General features: G+C 39.3%; 1 long non-coding RNA gene across 1 annotated transcript; it reads right to left on the reverse strand.

Annotated features, from left to right (window-relative positions):
- Positions 1-406: 406 nt before the first annotated feature.
- Positions 407-15,123, reverse strand: LOC105481756 (uncharacterized). Its single transcript, XR_987172.2, has 4 exons — positions 14,857-15,123; positions 4,160-4,254; positions 1,509-1,741; positions 407-715 (listed from the first exon to the last, which is right to left on the reverse strand). It is a non-coding gene; the product is annotated as an uncharacterized lncRNA (long non-coding RNA).
- Positions 15,124-16,389: the final 1,266 nt, after the last annotated feature.

Genomic DNA, 16,389 nt, shown 5'->3' on the forward strand with positions numbered 1-16,389 from the left:
CTGAATTAGGGGTGAGACCACAACCACAGTCTAAGGGCTATCATGAGATTTCAGTAAGAAGACAGGGAGGAAATGGAGAGAAGAGATGAGAAGGAAAGGGCAATAAACCTGATTCCTGTGGGTGGGTCTGACTCTTGGGCATCTTTTAAAGGACTAAACATGGGCCTCTTGGGCAACACTGGGCGGCGCCTTCTGGCACGTGCTCCAGGTTGTGTTGGGATGGGCAGCAGATGAGGGAGGAGCTCTTCCCACCTCTCCACTTGACTAAGTGGTGATTATAAGAACTGAGGCTCACAAATATTTTCACCTGATTTCATGAATATAAACATATTTTTTGGAGGAGTCGAGGAAGAGGCTTCGAAAAAATAGGATTTATCTGGGTCACGCTCACTTTCAGATGGGCCTGCTGGGAAAGAAGATGCTTAAGGAAAACAAGGCAAAAAAAAAAAAAGCTTCTAAACTAAAAATCATGAGTCCCAGATTGTTTTCCAACTCCACCCAGTCTTTTTATATATGACCTTTGGCTGGTCCAATCTACTGGCCTTTGGTTTCCCTTAGGATCAATTTCCTTAAAATTTTCAAGAACTTTGTATATCAAGTTGATTCATTGAATAAAACCAGATATATTCTCACCTTGTATGGTGACTATTTTGGTGTTTTGATTCTCGAAATTGTTCCACAGTCATATTAAAAGTACACGTGATGGTACACATATCTGAAAGGTTAACCCAAAGAATAAAACAAAATGAACTTTAATAAATGATTTAGCTGCTGTAACTAAATCAATTTCTTGATCTTGAAATACTTAAGGACAAACTTCCTTTTTTGTCCACACCCATCTTCCTTAGACTAACATGGTAGTCTGTGTGAGCTAAGAGGACAGTAGCGGCCTGGAGTATCCAGATAGCAGGCTCAGAAGACAGATGGGAAGTCCCCCCTCCCCATTCCTTCTGCCATATTAGAAATACAATGATGAAGGGACACACGTAGTTCTTTGGGTCTTGGACCTTGCAGTCTAATGCAGAATAAGGGAGCTTGTATTCTAATATAAAAGAAATTATTTAAAATAATCCAGAAAAGAATTAAAATGGTGATATCTCATGAGAACTTCTAGGAAAGTAATAAAACAGAAATAGTGATACACAATAAGAAGAGAGATCTTTAGTGAAGAAATGCCCTGGAATGCAATATCAAGTTTTTAGAAAGTAAGCAAGCATGTGAACATGACATATTATATTTTAATGCCCAGCTTCTAATTTTGTCCATAGCAGCAGCATGGTGATTCTACTGTATAGTCTCCGGATGAGGGATGGAGGTTGTCTCCACTCACCTTCCCACTGCTCTGACTTGAATTTCTCTTTCCTTCCTCCTCACCTAAAGTTCTCACTTTCTTGTCCCCCTGTGCCTTAGTTTTCTATTGCTACTGTAACAGGTTACCATAAATTTATTGGCTTAAAACAACACGAACATATTACTTCACAGTTCCAGAATTCCAAAGTAGGTCTTACTGGGGTAGAATCCAGGTGTTGACATAGCTGCAGCCATTCTGGAGGCTCTAGGGAGAATCTGTTTTTCCACCTTTTCCAGCTTTTAGAGGCTCCACCTGTTCCTTGGCTCATGGGTCCATTCCTCCATGTTCAAGGTCAGTAATCTAGCATCTCCTTGACCCTCCTTCCATAGCTGAACCTCTTCCTTTGATCACAGTTGAGAAAAGCTGTTCAAGTGATTAGATTGAGTCCTCCTGCATAATCCAGGATAATCTCATCATTTCAAGATCTTTAACTTAATCACATCTGCAAAGTCACTCTTATCATGTAAGCTAACATATTCACAGTTTCCAAGGATAAGGATGTGGATATCTTTGAGGGCCATTATTCTGCCTTCCACACTGAGATAACTAGAGCTTTCAGGTTTCTCATGGGAGAATTAAAACCCATCATCTCTGGAAAACCTTTCATTCCCTCAACTATTGGCTAAGAATTAAGGAGAAAGTGGAGAAATAAACACATTCGCAGTAAGGTTGTAATGGCTGGCACAGTCTATAGTTTCTTGTGGCATTTGATTACAAATGTTAAAAAAAACTTTAATGGGTCATATTTCTGGCTGTATTACAGGTAGGCATATACTTCTTGATTTCAACTGGACTCTTTTGAGTAGAGTTATCTCATAATGGAGACAGAGAAGGGAAAAAATAAAACTTGTAGACTTTCTTCTGCTGTAGGAAGAGGTGAGAACTACTTCAATTTCTCTCCCCTATACATTTTGTTTGGAGATGAGGTCCAAGCAACCTTAGAAGAGGCCAGGTTTTAGCAACTAAATGAATAGAGCAAACTCCTTGCAAGAGAAGTTCAAAATAGGGAAACTGTGCATGAAATGGAAATACCTCTTTTAATTCTGCCTTGTCGTAGGTTCACCAACTTTACAGATCCTTTGATTTTTTTCATATGTTCATGACCATTTCTGACCCTTAGCTCTCTCCTCCCCACCCTGCCACTATCAAGCTAAGACTGGAGAAGCAGGAATATCTGGCCCTCTCTGTCAAGGAATTCAGAGCAACTTCCTATTACATTCCATATCTTTTTCTCAATTCCAGTTTCCATATCACCTTTTCCCCCACATCAGGAACAATCTATAACCCATTTCAACACCTAACAGAGTACTTGGCTAATGATATGTGCACAATAGATATTACATGAATAAATGAATAATTTCTAATCTAGGAAACTGAGTTGTAATGACTGTGTGGCAGCAGCTACCATTGATTGAATACCTACTTCTTGTACTGAGGCAGCTTTCCCATATTTTGTAGGTCTTCATATATTTTATCTCTTTAATCTTCCCACCAGTTCTATGAGGTAGGTATTATTGCCTCTATTTTAAGATCAGGGACTTAAGAAACTTCCCTAGGATTACACAGCTAGTAAGAGAGCCAGGACTTAAAGTGAGATCTGTCTCACACCTAAGTCCATTGTTCTTCCTGACTCTGTGCTGCTCCCTTCCTCCTTACCATCCTCATCCAGTGAGAAACTCAGATTAGCATTAGCTAACAAATCTTCAGTCTTAGCTTGATAGTGGCAGGGTGGGGACGAGAGAACTAAGGGTCAGAAATGGTCCTGAGCATCTTTACGAGCAAGAAATACTTTTAACTGTGCTGTAATGATTATGTGTGGTATTCAATATGGGTTAGATGAATACTTATGGCTGTTTTGATTGGTCTCTTTATAGAGTTATTATTTTTGCATATGTGTATGATTGCTCAAAAGGTGTAAAAACTTTAGCCAAGAATCAAGCAAATTGCCAAACTTTATAACTAAATCCTGCCTGGGTTGGTCTTTTACAGACCCTATATCATCACCTACTGAGGCTTCCTCAAACCCTGCTATCTATAATTCAGAATTTTAAAATATTTCTAAACTATAAGAGAAAAAGGTGACCAAGAGGATTTTAGTTTCTGGGGTGCCTATCTTAAAATTCTTTTTGAAATATCGATTTTTAAAAAATAATTTTTGTGTTTCTGTTTTGCTGGTGCTGCCAACATGGGTTAACAGTGTCCACTGGGTAATCTAGCACTGGACTTTGCTATTAAGTTGCTATGTCTTTGGTTTTCTAGAGGAAAACTGGGAGAAAGCTGGGGGGCCAAGTGAACTGTGAAACCCAAAGACCTCTTGAGGTCACTTGAGGTAATTTCAGTACTTTTTTTTTTTTTTCTGCTCATACCATTTGTTCATATTCTTTCTTAGAAAACCTAGATTAAAGGATGATTTTCCCTAAGTTTTAAATTTATTGGCTTAAAATTATTGGCTTAAAAATTTATTGACTCAAAAATTTATTGGCTCCCATATCTGTTTTAAACTCAGGGGAAAACTGTTCCTTGTTAGGATCGATGCACATTTTTCTTCCTTGGGTTTTGCATCAGTACATTTCTAAAGATCTCTTTTCCGTAGAGCTTTCAAGATGAATAGCCAGTTCATAAAAACTAGCAAGTGGCTTGCAAATACCAAGAAATAATTCAGTCATGTTAATCTTTTACATGCAAATTTTGTTTTTCGTTGTAGGAGTGGAAAATATGTAGTCATATGAAACCCCTTTGGTTATGTATTTAGGGATCCCAGGAGGACACATTGGATGAAAACCAATATTCACTCTAACAAGCACTTACTGAAATTCAATTGGGTGCGAGGAACCGTGGCAGGTACTGAGGATGCAAAGATGAAAATGATTCTCCAAACTGATCAGCCTGGACATTGTTTCCCTCTGAAATCAATAGATTAATCATTTTTTTAATTTCTTGAGGCTCACATAAGTAATTCTAATTTTCATAAGCACATATGAATATTCAGTTATTTGTGTAATAGTCTTATTGATAAAATAACTTGGATATAGAGCTCCAGTGAGAGTTTCTGGATTCATGGCTAAGCCAATATTTAACTACAAAACAATAAAAAACACAGCAGTAAAAACTGAATTGGGCTAATTCACGATAAATAATCTCTGGGGTATTATCTGAAATGTTTTCTGCCTACACAAAAAAAGAAAAGAAAGAAACACATTTGCCAAGAGAAGAGGAGGCTTGGAGGTAAATGGAGCAAAGACTCTTCATCTGGATGATGTTTCTGTTCTATTAACATGCATCTGCCGCACTGGGAATGTTGCTATTTCTCTTTGTTAAAGTGATGGCCTACATGTTGCATGAGATGATCAGTAGAAAAGTTTTAGAAGAATGAATGTTAGAAGGCTACGGAATAGGGTCAGAGAGAAGGAGAACCTATGGAAATTGGTATAAGTATGGGAATATACCCAGAAACTGGGGGAAATGGAGTGGCTGAAGAAGTAGAGAAAAAGAGTACATAAGGATAAGAAGGAGAGAGAAGTGAGAAAAAAAGAAAATAATGAAATAGAGTGAAAATGACAGGAAAGATACTACACAGATGAGAACAAGGGGAAAAGGGAAGTTAACGGAGGAAAAAAAGGACAAAAAAATGTTTAGAAATGGAAGACAGAAGCTTCAATGAGACAGAGTAAAATGCTCACAACACTCTTTCTAGTGTTGGATTCTAAGATCCCAAGTCTGTTGTTGCCACAGCCAATTGACAGCACTAGTTATGGGCCTAATAAGGAGACAAGTTCCAGTTCTGTGCAAGAGTGCTGCTTCTCACCTATGTCTATGTGCCAAGCAGAAAAGCTTGATTCCAGTAGTCAAGGAAACCTATCTATGCCCTGTTGTCATCTTAACCTTGAGCCGTGGCTTTACTTGTGAAGCTCCGGGAATGGGACAGGGTTCCCTAGACTAATGGAGTTGAAGCTAAGATGGACCATGCTTGGCTAGAACCTCTTCTGCTCCTCACCAGGTAGAAATCCAGCCTCACGTAGAGGAGTGAATAATCTTTAGTGACTTTAGCGAATAAGCTTTATTCACTTTATTCATTTTAGTGAATAAATTTTAGGGACTATGCAACATAGCAAAATGAAACGTATTTTTTTCTGCCTGACTGAGAGCAGAGGCAGAGTGAGCACTCAACGAACAGATCAGAGTAGGAGAATGAGTGAAAGGAAAGAATGCTTTATAATGCTATTTGAACAACAATAATACTCTTCCTTGTCTCAAAAAAAATCCCCCAATGAAAACTTCCTAAAAATATTGCCTATTATATTCAGGCTATACATCATATTGTCAATGTTTGTGAAATGATGTCACTAGCAGCATCGATTAGTGAGAAAAAAAAGGTCCTCAATTTTTTGATAACTAAAAACAAACACAACTTAACTTGGCTCTTATTTATATTATTTTAAATATAGAATAGAACAATGTAAGTGTCTGGTGCACTGGTTGTAATGTAATGAATCATATCACGGGTCAACCTTTGCATAATGTTGTGCCTGCATTACGAGAGAATTGACATCATTTATTATTGATTCTTCTTACCTCTGGATACAGTAATGTCTTTCCATGTAGTTAGAGCCTCTTTAATATCTTTCAATATTTTAATATTTTTTCTAAAAAGGTCTTGTGCTGCACTGTTGTTCGATTTATTCTCAAGTACGTTATATTTTTTGCTGTAGTTAATACTACATTTTTAAAACTACATTTTCTCCTTTCGGATAGTGTAGAGGCAAATTATTGCTTTTTGAATAATTATCATGTATCACACAACCTCTCTGAGGGTTCTAGTTTTCTGCAGATTCTCTTACATTCTCTATGTTTATAATCATCATCAATAATAATGACAGATTTTTCTCCTTTTATTTTTCTATTTTATTTTATTTTATTTATGTCTTGTACTGAGTGAGACTCCAGTTTAAGTCAGGATAATGGGCATCTTCTTCCCTTGTATTTTCATATTTTAAGTGATTGTTTTAAATTTCTCTTGTAATGTGTAGTTTGTTATAGGTTTTTTGAAAGACACTCATTATGAAGATAAGTAAATCATTCTTATTCCTAGTTTGCTAAGAGTATTTATCAAATCAGAAGTTGCTCAATTTTACCTGCTTTTTCTGAATCCATTTGAGTAATCATACGATTTTTCTTCTTTTAATCTGTAATGTGGTAAATGTATTTAAATAAATGCATTGTTAAGTTTTGCTTACTCTGTCTAAAAGAAAGTTTACATTTATGAGGACAAAGGAGATGGATATATAATTTTCCTGTCTCATATTATACTTTTCTGATTTAGGGATCAAGCTTTACATGAACATATAACAAAGGATTAGGGAGCTTTCTCTCTTTTAGTGTTCCCAGAGCAGTTGGAGATGATAGGAATGATCTGATTCATGAATGTTTGGTAGAATTTGTGAAATAGTCTGGGCAGTGCTTAGGATTTACATGTATATAAATGTGTGTTAAGAGGTTACTATTCAGTTGTATTACATTCAAGAGTCAGTTCTGATAAGTTATTTTTTTCTAGAAAATTATACATTCCCTCAAGTATGCAGATTTATTAGCACAAAATTATTGAGAGTATATTCTCATTACTTTCTATTTAGGCTACGTCTGCAGATATGCCCTCCCGTTTTATTTCTAATATTGTTGTTTCTTTCCCTTGAGAAATCCTACCAAAGATTTGTCTATTTTATTAGCTTTTCAAAGAATAAGCTATTGATTTTTGTGTTTCTCTCTAAGGCATTAAATATTTTCTCAGTAATTTTAGGTCTTTTATCTCTTCTCTCTCTTTTTTTTTTTTCAGCTGTATTTTTTCTGATTTCTTGTGTTGTCCATGTAACTCATTAATTTCTATCCTAAAATAACATTTAAAGTGAAAACTTACATTACTGCTTTGCTACCCACAAATCTTCATATGTGGTATTATATTTTGATATATTTTTATATCATATACTTGATATCACATTTTCAAATATTTCACTTCTGAGTATTTTCTAATTTATAATTATATATGTATGTAATAGACACACACACGTGTGTGTGTGTGTGTGTATACGTTTTATGTGTCAATTTCCAAATATGGATTTTTTCACGGATATATTTCCATTATCAACTTACTATTTGTGTTTTAATCAGAAAATACAGTCACCCAGATCACGTCACAGTTTCCGATTTGGTTGCGGCTGACATGCTGACTATGGTTTCTGTTTGGTTATAGTCTAAACATTATACATCTGTTATATATCTGAAAGGAAAGAGAAGAATCCTGCATTTTTCTGGGGAGGTGTTGAGGATCTAGAATGTGGAAGTGACATGATAAGGCCCTCCATAGAGAAATCACTGCTTTAGATCACCTTCAACATAAACTCTCTCTCCTTCCTCGCTCATGCTGGTCCTGACTCCTTGTTCATCAGAGTCAGCCACTAGCTAGTTACACTTTTTAAAACATTCATCTTTGTATACTAACTTGAGAGTAGTAAATGCGCTAGAATATTTCTTACTCCAAGGGAAAGATGTTTTTCCTTTTCAAGGAAGCTGAAGACTTTCTCCCAGGCTGTACTTTATACTGTCAGCATTAGTGAAATGGTGTTACCTGAAGCATCAGTTGGTAGGAAGAAAAAAAAATTCCTTTAATTTTTCAGTAACTACTTTAAAATGGTAGTTAACTTGATTTGTAGGAAATAACTTGATTTGTAGGAAATGAAGGGCTAATGGCTCTAAAGAAGAATCACTTAGTTTTGAAAAATATAAATGCCTATTTTTATTTCCCCTCCCCATGAAAGAAATATTCTATAGTCACCAATTTGGGTAGGAATTTGAAATAAAATTGTCAAAGTTTTTGTTTGTTGTTGTGTTTTGTTTTAGTGCTGGGAGTAATTTTAGTCATCCGCCAAGGCTTTTGTTTAACAAATGAGAAAACTGAGTCCCAAAAAGGTTGAGGGATTTGCCCCTGATCATACCGCTTGTTCCTGGAAAAGCTGGAAATGGAATCCCGTGTTTTGCCTGCCTCGCCACACTAGCTTATTTGAATGCTTTGCTCTTTATAAAGCTTCTAACTAAAGATGTGAAGATTTTTTCCCTCACAGCTCAAAATTTAACTTGTCAACATCCTGATGAACTACAAAATTGGCAGAGTTGTGAATCCTGCAAAAAAGTAGGGAGTGGGAATTTTCCATATTTTTGAAGTTATCAAACACTGAAATTAATGGCATATGCTATTACTAGAGATCCTCAGATTCTGGCAATATGATGTTAAATCTTTCCATTTTTTGTTAGAACATGAAGCAGACTTCTTTACTCAATGGGAACAAACACCAGATATGATGTGAAATCAACACATGAGCCCTCAACAGCCAGTAGAAATAAGATATAAGGCTATCAAGGGAACATCCAATAATCACAAAATTCAACACAATCAGAGTGTATGCTGATGAAGGCAAGGGAAATATCAAGGCTAAAGCCATTTGAGACTATCTTTTCAGACATGAGAAAAGCCTGTGGGGATCTTTTATTCAAGCTATTCATTCACTACTTCTACACTGAGCTGACCATAGACTGTGGTGGTAGGCAGAAGAACATGCCAGGCAGAGGACGGTTCCATCAGGCCTTAGACACCTAAGAACATCAAGGGTGATTAAGCAATGAGAAGTCACTAATGAGTTTTAAGTACAGAAGTAGTTTAGTCAGATTTGAATTTTAAAACAATCACTCCGGCTGAAGTGTGGATAATCAATTAGTGGTATGCAAGAATAAAGGCAGGAAAACCCTTCAGGAAACTATTAAAATTCTCCAAAATAAAAAGGTGAATAAGGTCTGAACTGAGACACAGAAATGAGTACAGAATTGAGAAGATGAGTACAATTAATACATAGGATGTGAAGATGATGTATGTGTGGATGGATGGATGGATGGATGAATGGATGGATGGATGGAGAGATAGAGAGAGAGAGTGAGAGATTCTTTGTCCTAAGTACCAAATTCGCCCTTGTAATGATTGAAATAACTGTTTTTTTTTTTTTTCAGATAGAGTGCTTCTTTTCACATGGTCTAGACTGAATAAATGCTAGCAAATTACACAAAAACATTCTGAACTATCCAATTACTATTATTATTAGTTACCAAAATCACAACTACCCTATAGTGAGTAGATCACAATACAATGAAGAGTTCTATTGATTGGATTGAGAAACATGATGATCCCATCAGCAACTCAGTTACAATCCATTGCCCATTGGTTACTTTGCAGACAACAAAGGCATCCGATTGCTGTTCTTCTAGAGTCTGTTTCACAGAGTGGTTGTTCCCTGACTTTAGGATAGGGAAATCTTGGAATTGTGTTCTATCCAGAGCTTCCAGCCATTCTGTCTGTGCAGGAACCTGTGTTGAGGATGAGGGGGGCATGAAGCAAGGAGAACGGCTTATGCCTTGAGCACTACTGAGTCACATTCAGAGAAAGGCTGAGGCGGGGGAAACTCTGTGTCCTTCTGTGGGAATTCTCTCAGTTTTAATCTCTGTCTTCTGTCTGAGTCTCTCCCTCTCCGATCAAATTGTTCCTTCATTTTCCCCTCATTCTTCTCTTTCAATTATATCTTTGCCTACCTGTGACATTTTGTGTTGCAAAAAGACTCTAGGCTAAATGATCTCTTGGAATTGCTAACATTCTTTCTCTTGGATGAGGACTTTTCTTCCCAGGATCTCATGGAAATTGACTTCATCATGAGAAATGAACATCCTTTTGTTTCATGTGTAATTTGGAACTGTGAAGCCTCCCTTGTTACTGCTCTGCTCAGACAGGGCTGCCACACATAACCGTCGTGATTACTCATCCTTTCATTTACTGAGTTTCCACCACTTCAAACGCACACAGATTAACAGTCTATGTGCACAGAGAACTACCATAAAGCGATCCGTTTTGAGTTGGGAAAGGGGTCTCTTGATGCTTATTACATCATAAGAATCTTTCTTATGAAGGAAAAACTATAAAATCATTGAAATATATTTAGCATAAATTATTTAAAATCTTGGCTTATATGTCATTCTGACACATAGGTATTTGTGAGATGATTGCATAAATGATTTTGGATCATTATTACTAGAAATATTAAATACATATTAAAGTGATTTTATAGATCAGATCAGTTCTCCAAAAATATTTATCACACCTATTCATGCACTCTTAGAGCTGGCTGCTCCGTGGGATGTGTTTTTGCCTTTAATTCACAGTAATTCCTTTTAGAAATGTGAAATATATGAGTTCAGTGCCTTAAAACTTGTGCATAGTTCATGGACATTTCTTCTTCAAGTCTTTTGCCCACATAGGGGTGTAGCCTGGAATTCCAGTTTATTACACTGAGTCCTCAGCTGTGGCTCCCCTCTTACCTCTAACACGCAACCCCAAAGTCACATAAACTCATCATTTATCCCCAGGACACAACTTAGTGTGTGTTTGTTTATGAATTGATCTGTAATAAGTCCACAGGAGCTCAGCAGTATAAAATTTGAAATAAATAACACCCAGGGCCAAGAGTTGTCCACAAAATGAACTTCACCCTACTATTTTCATAAACCTCCAACCCCCACCTGCTGACTTCAGATCTTTCAGCTTCAGGAGAGCCAGATGTTCTTCACTTCGTGTACTCAAAACCACCACTCTGAACCCCAGGAAAGTGAAAAGAGAACATGATTTGCTGTCCACTGCCAAGGGCACTCCACCAGGATCCAGAAGCCTGGGAATTCTACCCTGGGGAAAGCAAGCAGGAGCTTCCCAGCCAGATTCACCTCCCACTACGGGAGATTGTTTTTAATTGTTCTTTGAAGAGCCTTTCCAAGTTTTATAAAGCCCTGTCCACCCACTCAGAGCAGGCTTTGCTGTACTCTGGGAGCAATCATGGTTTCTTCCCAGCTCTCTGTCATGGGCACTGAAGCTGTGAGCAGAGATCCTTTTTTCCACTTTCTCCTGGTGACAGTACCCAAGTGACTCCAGATGCAGCAGGGGTGGCAGCTGAGATCTTTTCCATGGCAAGCTTTCAGCTGCAATTCAGTTATTTTCAAAATATCCATGGAAAATGTGTCTAAATGACATTATTTCCCTTCTGTATTATCAGTAGTAAGCATGTATGAGCGGCTTGTTAGTAAACATGCCTATTTAAGCTGATGAAATATTAAACCAAGTAGCCATTCTGACAAAAAGTGGCAACTGGCCCACGGCATTCTCTTCTCACCCTTTTATTTAAATTCAATTATAGTTCAAAAGCTGGGACCTGTACCTAGCATTGTGTTCAGGCTTTAGCATGCATTGACACCTTTTAATCTTACCTCAACAATCTTATGATATTGCTATGCATTCCAATTTTTTACATAGAGAAACTGAGGTTCACATAGGTGCAAAATGGCAGGGCTGGTATTTAAAACCGATCTATCCAAATCCAAGGCCTAAAGTCTTTACCACTATGTTCTATTTCTCCCCATAATTCCACAGTATTCCATGGTAAAACATAGAAGGGCCCCATAGGATCATTTATGAGTCCAGTATTTAGATTAATGGACTATTTATTTTGATTAACATTGAGTTTTGAAGCTTATGTACATTGTCATTGGAGATAAAAATTGGCGTGGCTATACTAGAACACCTGTTTTTTATTTTAACTTTTGTTTTGAAATTATTTTGGACTTACAAAAAAGTTGTATAAACAGTACAGAGAATTCCTGTATACCCTTCTCATAACTTTCTCAAGTTTTAACATCTTACATAGCCATAGCACAATTAGCAAAATCATGAAATTAACCTTGACAATAATGTTAGTAACTAATTTATAGTTCTTATTCAGATTTTACTAGTTGTGCCACTAATGTTCTTTTTCAGATCCAGGATCCAAATTCCCAAATTGCATTTAGTGGTTACGATTCCTTAGTCTCCTAAACTCCTACGGTTCCTTAGTTGCTCCTAAACCAGCAACTGTTCTTCATTCTTTCTTTGTCTTTTACGGTTTTGACATTTTTTAATAGTACTTGCTATGATTTGAATGTGTCCTCCAAAATTCCTGTGTGGAAACTTAATCCCTAATGCAACAGTGTTGGGAGGTGGGACACTAATAAGAGGTGATTAGATCACAAGGACTCTGCCCTCATGAATGGATTAGTGTTTTCATTCTGGGAGTGGATCAATTATAAAAGCAAATTTGGCCTCCTCTTGCTCTCTCACTGAGGAGATCTCTTTCCCTTCTGCCTTCTCCAACAGGGTAATGTAGCAAGAAGGCCCTCACCAGATGCTGTCCCTTCAATCTTGGACTTCCCAGCCTCCAGAACCATGAGAAATAAATTTCTGTTCATTATAAATTACCTAATCTCAAGTATTCTGTTATAGCAGCACAAAATCGACCTAGACAGTACTGGCCAATTATTTGATAGAATGAATGCCTTTCAATTTGGGTTTGTCTAATGTTTTCTCATGATTCAGTTTATGTATTTCTGGCAAGAATCCTATAGAAGTGATGTTGTAGTCTTCTTAGAGCTTAAGATCAGGAGGTACATGATGTTGACATGTGTCCTCATTGGTGATGTTAACTTTGATCACTGCAAAGCTATTCCTTTTCTTTTTGCAACAAGTATCTATTCTTTAAATTTAGACCCTCTTGTCCTTATTTATGGTTATATAATTTATCTTTGGGCCCAGTGTCCTCAAGTATTAAATGTGGTTAATAATCACAGCTCTACATACTGATCAGTGTTACTGTGAGGCACAAATAGCATACGTGAAAGTGCTTTGTAAATCGCGAAGTTATATAATGCACCAAGTTAACATACTGAATTGAGAGGTGACAATGTGCTAGCAGCCCTCACTCTAAGCGCCTCCTCGGCCTCCGGCCTCAGCTTCCACTCTGGGGGCGCTTGAGGAGCCCTTCAGCCCGCCACGGCACCGTGGGAACCCCTCTCTGGGCTGGCTGAGGCCAGAGCCTCCTCCCTTTGCTTGAGGGGAGATGTGGAGTGAGAGGCGCGGGCGGGAACCGGGGCTGCACTAGCCAGCCAGTGTGAGTTCCGGCGGGCGCGGGCTCGGCGGGCCAGCACACGGAGCAGCCTGCCGGCACCGCCCGCCCAGGGCAGTGAGGGGCTTAGCACCCAGGCCAGCAGCTGCGGAGGTTGCGCCGGATCCCCCAGCAGTAGCGGCCCGCCCGCGCCGCACTCAAATTCTCGCTGGGCGTCTCCTGCTTCCCCGCGGGGCAGGACTCCAGACCTGCAGCCCGCTATGTCTGAGCTCCCCCTCTGCAGTGGGCTCCCGCGCAGCCTGAGCCTCCCCAACGGGCGCCGCCGCCTGCTTCGTGGCGTCCGGTCCCGTCCACAGCCCAAGGGCTTAGGAGTGCAGGCGCCGCTCGGCAGGGGTAGGCAGCTCCCTCTGTAGCCCCTGTGCAGGATCCACTGGGTGAAGCCAGCTGGGCTCCTGAACTGGATGGGGACTTGGAGAACTTTTATATCTACTTCAGGGTTTGTAAATACACCAATCAGCACTCTGTGTCTAGCTCAGGGTTTGTAAATACACCAATCAACACTGTGTCTAGCTCAAGGTTTGTGAATACACCAATTGGTACTCTGTATCTAGCTAACCTAGTGGAGACTTGGAAAACTAGCCCTCTGTGACTCTGTGTCTAGCTCAAGGATTGTAAACGCACCAATCAGCACTCTGTCAAAACGGACCAATCAGCTCTCTGTAAAGTGGACCAATCAGCTCTGTAAAATGGACCAATCAGCTCTGTAAAATGGACCAATCAACAGGATGTGGGTGGGGCCAGATAAGGGAATAAAAGCAGGTTGTCTGAAGACTCAGTGGCAACTTACTTGGGTCCTTTTGCACGCTGGAAACTTTGTTTTTTCGCCCTTTGGGATAAATCTTGCTGTTGCTCACTCTTTGGGTCCACGCTGCCTGCCATTATGAGCTGTAACAGTCTAACACTCACTGCGAAGGTCTGCAGTCTGCAGTTTTACTCCTGAAACAAGTGAAGCCGTGAACCCACAGGGAGGAAGGAACGACTCCAGACGTGCTGCCTTTAAGAGCTGTGATACTCACCATGAAAGTCTGCAGCTACACCTTTGACAGCGAGACCACGAACCCACCGGAAGGAAGAAGCCCCAGAGACATCCGAACGTCTGAGGGAACAAACTCCGGACACACCATCTTTAAGAACTGTAACACTCGGCTGGGCGCCGTGGCTCCAGCCTGTAATCCCAGCACTTTGGGAGGCCAAGATGGGCGGATCACGAGATCGAGACCATCCTGGCTAACACAGTGAAACCCCGTCTCTACTAAAAAATACAAAAAGCTAGCGGGTGAGGTGGCGGGCGCATGTAGTCCCAGCTACTCGGGAGCCGAGGCAGGAAAATGGTGTAAACCCGGAAGGTGGAGCTAGCAGTGAGCTGAGCTCCTGCCACTGCACTCCAGCCTCAAAACAAACAAACACACACACAAACAAAACAACTGTAACACTCACCGCGAGGGTCCACGGCTTCGTTCTTGAAGTCAGTGAGACCAAGAACCCACCAATTCCGGACACACAATCACATATATAATGAGAAGCCACAGGTTGATAGACTACCCAGCATTTATATTATATGCTTTCAGGCGTCCACTGAACTTAGTGAAAAGGGGATATTTCAGAATTACTCTGCAGTCAGCTGTGCAAGAGAATTTCTGTGCTGTGACTTCCTGTCATAGACTTCCGAAAAGAGAACAAATCATCTTTGTGGTTTTTAGGATGTGTTCCCTGGATCTCTCATTTAAATTAATAAACATAAAAAAATTACAGTATATATTGTGATTTGGGATTGCCCTACACAATATAACATTGTAATTTCTCTATAATTTAACAAACGCAATAGGCATGTACTGATTCATTAATGCAAGGGTACAAAGCAGTCATATTCTTTTATATTTCCAGTGAGCACCCACGTGACGTATTAGTGGGAAGTCTAGTATCTCACTTTTGAAACCTCCCCTGGAAAGCATTCCTCTCCCACACACATACAGACCCTTGTTACACTTGAATTTAAGTTTAAGAATCTCAAGACTTATCAATTCCCTAGGGAAAGGAGTTTAATCCTTTACTACATCTCTGTTTTTTGCACTCACTGAAAATCATTGTTAAAACTAGCTTTGCACCATGCCATGAAAGCATGTCCATCCTGCAAGGACACCCTCATACCTAAACCAAAGAGTGTCCCATGTTCAAATGTTCAGCTTTGTTCCCAAACCACAACAATATGCCAGGATGGCTGGATCCTAAGGCAACTTTCAAGTGCCACATTTTTGTTTTCCAAAACAGCCTTCCTCTGTCATAGAGCAACGGCCACCATCCCCACATAGCCCATTCTTCTTTTCTGTTTCTTTTTGAAGCTATTGAGATCCTGTTTGCCCACTTTGGTCTACCCATGCCAGGCCATCTCAAGAGGTGAACAAAAGTCCATAATTTCAGACTTTAGTCAGAAAGTCCAGAGTTTATCAGACTCCTCTCTGGTGACCAGCTATGCTGATTAAGAGGTATGGTGAGGAGCTAGCTTTGGTCAGGTTGCAAAAGATTCCCATTATACTCTTGCCCTTGGTAAAGACTGCCCAGTAGTCACCCTATCCTTATTTAATGTAAAAAAAAACTGTGAGATTCTGGAAAATGATCTGTTACATGATGATTTACTATGTTTGGTAAAACAGAAGGCAACAGTCTCTGGTACCTGTTACACAAATACGTATAATTAAATGTTCAAGCATCAGCTATGTATGAATATAAAATAAGGTTATATTTCCTTGTAAAGCTCCCACAGTAATAGCTCGAGTCCCATGTACTTGTTTTCCATGAATTAGGGAACTTCCAAGCATCTTTGAGCTATTTTCTGGGAGGAAATAATGGTTCTCACACATTTGTTCAGGCTTGTTCATACATTTGCTCATCACACTGCACTTTGCTGCCTTTGTACCGAGAACCCCTGTCACGTGTGTTCTGGACCAGACACAGCTATCCTCTCCTGATGAC

Source organism: Macaca nemestrina, chromosome 16 (genome assembly GCF_043159975.1).
Source record: "Macaca nemestrina isolate mMacNem1 chromosome 16, mMacNem.hap1, whole genome shotgun sequence".
Taxonomy (NCBI): Eukaryota; Metazoa; Chordata; class Mammalia; order Primates; family Cercopithecidae; genus Macaca; species Macaca nemestrina.